The sequence below is a fragment of the Cebus imitator genome, unplaced genomic scaffold (genome assembly GCF_001604975.1).
Source record: "Cebus imitator isolate Cc_AM_T3 unplaced genomic scaffold, Cebus_imitator-1.0 Scaffold438, whole genome shotgun sequence".
NCBI classification, from domain to species: Eukaryota; Metazoa; Chordata; class Mammalia; order Primates; family Cebidae; genus Cebus; species Cebus imitator.
Window position 1 is genome coordinate 1,111,151 of NW_016107753.1, and position 8,535 is coordinate 1,119,685.

The following is an 8,535-nucleotide window of genomic DNA, read 5'->3' on the forward strand; positions in this document are numbered from 1 at the left end:
AAGGAAGGGAGGGCAAATTTTCTCAACAGTTGCACCTTGGGCAGATTCCGGATTTTTTATCTTTTCTCCTGCTCATGCTGAAAACTTGAGCACAAGATCCTTTCAAGATGACAGCCATCCTCAGTGGTCCAGCTTTGGAGCTAAAGATTTGTACTTTCTCATAGTTTTTGTCCCCTGAGTATTTCTGATGTTCTTGCATTAGTGAATGTATTAAAAAGTTTTAAAGAATTGTATTCTATGTGTTCAATTGTTTTCCATGTGATAGTTGATCAGGGTACCTAGTATGAAAAAGTATTGAATACAGATGCTAACAGCATCTTTAATATAATAATTTTGAAAAACTCTGCAAGCATCCAAAGAGGAAACACTGATAACCTGTAGAGAAACAAAATTTACTCTGGCTTTCAGCTTCTCTTTGGCAATACCCAACACCTGAAAATAGCAGAGTTATACCTAAAGAAGAATTTTGACATAAAGAGATTCTGACCCAAAATTTGATGCCTAAGTAAGTTGTCATTCAAAAGAGACACCTTAGATCTACAAGAATTCAGAAAGCACGTCACTCTAAATAAAATTAAGAAATTGAAATTAGTAAATTATGGTATGTTGACAGTGATGACCAGAGCAAACAAACATATTATTAAGTAGAAATATTGCAAATATGGTCACAAACATAAATTTCAAAAATTATTTCCAAAGAGTATATATAACATGAAAGCTATAAGTTTAATATTAATAATGTGATTTTAATTCTCCTGATTATATTATTAACATCTAAAAAGAATGAGCTATCAGAAGAAATATAATATGAATTTCTATTAATTAAGCTTTCACTCACACAAATGTATTATTTTACAACTCTGTATGTCAGAAGTCCAATACAGATCTCACTGAGCTAAAACAAATGTGTCAGAAGGATCATGTTCCTTTCTGGAAGTTTTAGAGGAAAATATCTTTCCTTCCCTTTCCAGCTTCTAGAGGCTACCCACCATCATTGGCTTGTAAACCCCTTTCTCCATATTCAAAGTGAGCAACAGTGAATCGAGTCCTTCTCACATCACATCACTCTAACCTCTTCTTCTGCAGCCTTTCCTACTCTTCAGGAAGTTTGAGATTACAACCCATTTGGAAGTTCACAAAAATCTCTATTTAAATTACTAATTAGCAACCTTAATTCTATATGCAACTTTACATCCTCTTTGCCATGTAACATAATATTCAGAGTTCCAGAAATTAAGATACAGAAATACTTGGGTAAACCTTATACTACATATCATAGTCTAGAATCTGGTTGCCAAAGATTAATGTTAGTCCAAATGTGTGCTCCATCTCAAGGTCTTCAACATTTCTGAACCCATTATAGCATCAATTCAAATCCTCAAATCTCATCTAAATCTCAACATCTAAATAATCTAAATTAGGTATGAGTGAGATTCTGGATATGATTTACCTTGTAACACAATTTTCTTTATCTGTGACCAACAAAACTAAAAAAGTTAATATGGAATTCATTTTACAAATAAGACTTAGAAAGTTAAATACCTTTCCTAAAACCACATCCTTATTAAGTGTTGGAGATTCTGTTTTCAACTCTGAAGTTCATTATGTGTGTCTGTGTGTATACACACACATACACACACACACACACACACACACGTATTTTGAAATGGAATCTAGCTCTGTCACCCAGGCTGGAGTGTAGTGGCATGATCTCAGCTCACTGCAACCTCCACCTCCTGGGTTCAAGTGATTCTCCAGCTTCCGCATGCCAAGCAGCTGGGATTACAGGCACCTGCCACAACACCCAGTTAATTTTCATATTTTTAGTAGAGACAGGGTTTCACTGTGTTGGCCAGGCTGGTCTCAAACTCCTGACCTCATGATCCACCAGCCTCGGCATCCCAAAGTGCTGGGATTACAAGTGTGAACCACTGCACCTGGTCAGTTCATAATATTTTTTATCATTTCACTATGCGGAGGACATGAATTTCCTAAATTCTTCATTTTACAATGGGTGGTTTACAGGGTGTTAATTCACTGGGAAATAAATAAATCAGATATTGGAAAAGGCTTTAAATATTTATATTTCTATCACCCAGAAGTAGTTTAAGTCAAGGATAGACATGGATAAGACCAAACTGAGGGGACCCATTTTCAGTTGCTTTGGAGAACCTTATGATATTGATATTGTGGTAGGCTAAATAATGCCTCACTCTGACAAGATGCTGACATACTAATACTTGAAATCTATAAATATTATTCTTCTTAGTTTTTGAAGTATAGTTTTGCCAAATACAGACTTCTTAGTTGATGATCTTGTTGTTTTATTTCTTTGAATGTGTCATCCTATTTCTGTTTGGATTACAGAGTTTTGAAAACAAAATCATGTGTTAATCTTATAGAGGATCCCTTGTATGTAGAGAGCCATTTTTCTTTTGCTGCTTTCAAAATTCTCTCATTGTTTTTGGCTTTTGACAATTTTATTATTTTGTATATGTTAATTGCTTTTGGGTTTGTCTTACAGGGAGTTCTTCAATTTTTCAGATGTGTAATGTTTTAATTAAATTTGGAAAGTTTTTGGTTATTGTATCTTCAAATACTGTTTCTTTCCCTTTTCCCTAACTCCTCTTCTTCTGTGACTCTAATATGCGTATGCTGGTAACCATGATACTGTTCAATTGGTCTCTGAGTATTTTTGTTTATTCATTTTTGCCCAGCTCCTTAGACTAGATGATCTAAACTAACCTATATTCAAATTCTCTTTTACTACCAGGACTAACCTATCGAATCACTATAGTACATTTTTTAGTCATTATTATGATTTCCAATTTGAGGATTTTTACTTTTTATTTCTTTATTGGTAATATTTGCTGAGATATCAGTCTCATATTTTCTTTCAGTTCTTTAGAGTTAGTTTCCTGTATTTCTTTGAACATATTTATAATAATTGATTTAAAGTCCTTATCTATTATGTCCAATATCTTCCTCCGGGACAGTTTATATTGCACGCTTTTGTTTCTTCCTTTATAGGAAGCATTCTTCTTGACTATTTACAAATTTCATAATTTTTTATTGAAAACTGGATATTTTATATGTGGTAACTCTAGAAATCAGATTATCTTCTCCAACTCTTTGTTTTGGTTGCCATTTATTGTTGCTGTTGTTGTTATTATTATTTCTCTCCTGGACTAATTTTGTAAAGTCTTTATTCCCTGTTATATGTGGCCACCGAATCTTCTGCACAGTTAGCTTTGTAGTTAGCTCATGACTAGACAGAGATTTCCTTATATACCGTGAGTGAATAAGCTGTATATTGTTTGTTGAGAGGCTCTTTGTGTGTATTATGACATTCTCTCAATGTTTTGATAGTTTACAATTCTCTGTTAGTCTTCTCTTACTGCTTCACAGGACCTAAGGTTCAAGCAGAGGTGAGAGGTTGAAACCTTCTCAGATCATTCTTTTAAATGCAGACAGCCCTACTCATGGATGTTGCTTTCTTCACATTCCTTAGGAATATGTCAGTGTTCTTCAAAGATTCTGGTGTTATTTCACTCATAAACTCTTCTGACATTTTTATTGGCCAGCTTCTTACTTGCCTCCTCAGGCGGCTGCCATATGAAACGATCACTTTTGATTATTTTTAGCAAATGTCATTGAGACAAGATTTTTCCTAATCAACAAGCTTTGAATAAGTCAAGTCAAAACAATTATAAGCCTTAAAAATTAGGCTTTTCCTTTCTAAACATGACAGGATTTAAAAAGAAAAAAAAATTAGACTATTCCAAGGAACTGTCAGATGCATCAATTCTTAGACAATGCCAATTGTCTGAGCACGGGAATTTGCGGGGGGGAGCACTTAAGCCATTTTTCCTCCTCTTGTAGCTTCTGAAATTCTGCTTTACATAGCTATTGTTGAGAGGCTGCTGGATTTCATACCTACCATTTAGCTATAAAAAAAAGAATGAAAACAGGGAAATTAAAATGTCACACAACTTGTTCTTACCAATATTTAGCACTTTTGTTGAATAAGTGCTCTTTAGATTATTGCATGCCTTCAGTTAAATTTGAGATTTCTGGAAAAATCACATTCATGAAAAACTCCTTTCAATTATTCCTCTTTGCCGTAAGGATAAAAGCCTTTTAATCATCCTTACAGCTGCCTCTCAGGCTGCCTGTGTTGTTGGGCCTCTGTTTACCTTTCCAGCCTCAGGTGGTATTATATTTTAGATATTTGTCCCTGCCCAAATCTTATGGTGAAATATAATCCACACTCTTGAAGGTGGTGCCTGGTGGGAAGTGTTTGGAATATGGGAATTTATCCTTTATTAATGGCTTGGGCCATTCCCTTAGTAATAGGTAAGGTCTTGCTCTGATTTCACATGACATCTGATGGTCATTTAAAAGTCTGTGGAACCTCCCCTCCCCAACTCTTTCTCTCTTTCCCTGCTTTTGCCATGCAAAGTGGAACCTCCTGCGTTGCCTTCCACCATGAGTAAAACTTCCTGAAGCCTCATCAGACATTATGCTTCCTGGACAGCTTGCAGAACCATGAGCCAATTAAACCTCTTTTCTTATAAATTGCTCAGTCTCAGGCATTTCTTTATAGCAATACAAGAATGACCTAATACAGAGAATTAGTACTGAAAGTGGAGTATTTCTATAAAGATATATGAAAATGTGGAAGCAGCTGTGGAATTGGATAACAGCCTGAGAGTAGGATCATGTGGAGTACGTCTTTCTAAAGAAGACAGGAAGATGAGAGAGAGTTTGCAACTTCTTAGAAACTGATTAAATGATTGTGACCAAAATGCTGATGATAGTGATACAGAAAATGAAATCCAGGCTGACAAGATCTGAAATGAAAATGAGAAACTCGTTGGGAACTGGAACAAAGGTCACACATGTTACACCATGAGAAAGAGCTTGGCTGCATTCTGTTCATGCCCTGGGGATCTGAGGAAATTTGAACTTCAGAGTGAAAACCTAGGGTATTTGGCAGAAGAGATTTCAAAATAGCAAAGTGCTCAAGATGTGGCCTGGCTGTTCCTAACAAGCCGTGCTCAGATACAGGAACAAAGAAATGGCTTAAAGTAGAAATTTATATTTAAATGGGAAGCAGAGCATAAAAGTTTGAAAATTTTGCAGCCTGGCCATATGGCAGAAAAAGAAAAAGCAAAAGCTGGTTTTTTTGTGGAAAGGAATTCAAGCAGGCTGTGAAACAATCACCTGCTAGGTACATTTGCATAACTAAAAGGGAGCCAAGTGATACTATCCAAGACAATGGGGAAAACAACTGGAAGGCATTTCAGAGAACTTCAGGCAGCCCCTCCCATCAGAGGCCTTAGGAGGGAAGAATGGCTTCATGGGCCAGGACCTTGGCAAACTGCTCTCCCCACATCCCAGCCACTCCAGTTCCAGCTATGGCTCAGCAGGGCCCAGGTAGAGCTCATGCTGCTACTTTGGAGGATGCAAGCCATAAGCTCACATGACTTACATGAGATGTTAAGTCTGTGGGTATACAGAGTGCAAGAGTTGAGGCCTAAAAGCCTCTGAGTAGGTTTCAGAGAATGCATGAAAAAGCCTGGATGTCCAGGCAGATGCCTGCTGCAGGAACAGAGCCCTCACAGACAACTTCTACTAGGGCAATGTGAAGAGGAAACATGGGGCTCGAGCCCCTACACTAAGTCCCCAGTAGGGCACTGTCAAGTGGAACTGTGAGAAGAAGGCCACCATCCTCCAAACTTGAGAATGGTAGTTCTACCAGCAGCCTGTACTCTGTACCTGGAAAATCCACAGGCACTCAACACCAGCCCATGAGAGTTGTGGGAGGTGCGCTCTGCAAAGTATAGAGGCAGAGCTGCCCAAGGCCTTGAGAGGCCTTCCCCTGTACCAGTGTGCCCAGGATGTGGAACATGGAATCAAAGGGGATTATTTTGGAGCTTTAAATTTAATGACTGCCCACTTGGGTTTTAACTTGCATGGAGCCTATAGCCCCTTTGTTTTGGCCAATTTCTCCCTTTTGGAATGGGAATGTTTACCCAATGCCTATACACCCATTGTATCTTGGAAGTAACTAACTTGTTGTTTATTTTACAGGCTCATAAATGGAAGGGATTTGTATTGTCTCAGATGAAACTCTGGACTTTGGAGCTAAATCTGGAAAAGTCAAAATTTTGGGGGACTGTTGAGAAGGTGTAATTGTATTTCACAATGTAAGAAGAACATGAGATTTGGGAGGGGCCAGGAACAGAATTATATAGTTTGGATATTTGTTCCTGCCCAAATCTCATGTTAAAATGTAATCTCTAATCATGGAGATGAGGCCTGGTGGGAGGTATTTGGGTCATGGGGGCAGATCGCTCATGAACAGCATGGGCCATTCCCTAGGTGATAAGTGAGCTCTCCAGTTGAGTTCACATGAAATCTGGTCATTTAAAGGTGTGGGCACTTCCCCTACCACTTGCTCCTGCTTGTAACACGTGAAGTACAAGCTACCACTTTGCCTTCTGCCATGAGTTAAAGCTTCCTGAGCCCTTCCTGTACAGCCTGCAGAAATGTGAGCCAATTAAACCTCTTTTCTTATAAATACCAGTCTGAGAAATACCAGTCTCAGGTATTTCTTTATAGCAATGCAAGAATGTCCTAATACATCTGGCATTCTGAGCACTGGTTTACCTCAATGACTTGGTGGTTTCTTTAATGATACATTACCTTCTATTGCAGGATTTCTGTCTAGACTATCACCTATGCCTGTACCCCAACTCAAGATTAGGCAAATTCCCATTTCCACTAACTTAGCCTAATGTACTTTCCATTCATAGCAATTATGGCAATTATCAGAGATTGCATTCATAATTGGGAACATTTTATTCCCATCAGTCTTTCTTATAAAATTCACATACAATGAAGACAGGTAAAATGTCACTTTGGTTCACTGCTCTATCCTGCATCTAATGTAGCATCAACACACATTAACTACTTAATACATGCTTAAATGAATTAAAACCAACATATATTTTTTGAAAATCATGGACAAAATAAAAAAACAAGCATACACTTTAGAAAACAGAATAAAATAAAAACAAGGAAGAAGACACGCAACTGCACACACAAAAGGAAAACAAAGTGAAATAACAAAATAGGGCTAAACATCTGAGCTCTATGTTGTTGACAATTTTCATTGCTAAACTTTTGTGGAATTATTATTCAGTGCTTACACTATACTATATGTTTTACGTATATTGTTTAATCTTCACAGCACTCTGTTATCAATGTTTTACAGATAAGAAAACTCAGGCTTATGGGCCCCTTTGGCAACTGAACTTTGAAGCATTAATCAGAAATAAAAAAGTTAAGCATCTCTGCAAAATAAAGAGATTTCTCAGATTTGAGTTAATAAAAGAAAAACAAGATGCAATCTATCTATCTGCTGTTTGGTATAGAAATGCCCAAACAAGATGACACGGGTTAAAGATGAATGGATGGGGTGAGGTTTACTAGGCAGAAACAAAGAGAAACATGGCAAAAGTTTAAGCATTAATATCAAGGTAGATTTCAAAACTAAAATACAAAATGATACAAAGAAATTCTTTTTATATTAAAAGTGTAAACTATGTAAATATAAGACATGCATCTTTATAGGATGAATAATATACATTCAAAATACATAAATCACAAACGGCTCAAAACACAATCATAATGGATGAAATTAACATATCTTTCTAAGGATAAAGTAGACCAAATAAAAACAGCCATTGAAAAGCTGGTTTTTTTGTCCTCTTCATGATGTTAGATATATCAAAAATGAATATGTATTTACCACATTTTTAAAAAATATGTAAGAATATAAAGTAAAATATTAACTTTACTCTTTTAAACTCATCTTTGTCTTTATACATCGCCATTATTATAAAAGATTAATGGATTGTCCTTTTAAATATTATTTTATTTTATACACTTACATAGATACATATATACCATATCTATAATCTTTTTTAAGGTAATGGAACTTAATTATTATTATTATTTATGTATTTGAGATACAATTTCACTCGTTACCCAGGATGGAGTGCAATGGCATGATCTCAGCTCATTGCAACCTCCTCCTCCTGGGTTCAAGTGATTCTTTTGCCTCAGCCTCCTGAGTAGCTGGGGTTACAGGCATGCACCACCATACCCGGCTAATTTTTTTGTATTTTTAGTAGAGACAGGGTTTTGCCATGTTGGTCAGGCTGGTCTCAAAATCCTGACCTCAAGTGATCCACCTGCTTTGGCCTCTCAAAGTACTGGGATTACAAGCACAAGCTATCATGCCTGGCCCAAAATAATGGAGCTTAATTAAACTTATTTGAATGTTTTTATTTTAAGAAATTTTTTTTTTTTTTTTTTTTTTTTTTTTTTGAGACAGAGTTTTGCTCTTGTTACCCAGGCTGGAGTGCAATGGCACGATCTTGGCTCACCGCAACCTCCGCCTCCCGGGTTCAGGCAATTCTCCTGCCTCAGCCTCCTGAGTAGCTGGGATTACAGGCACGCGCC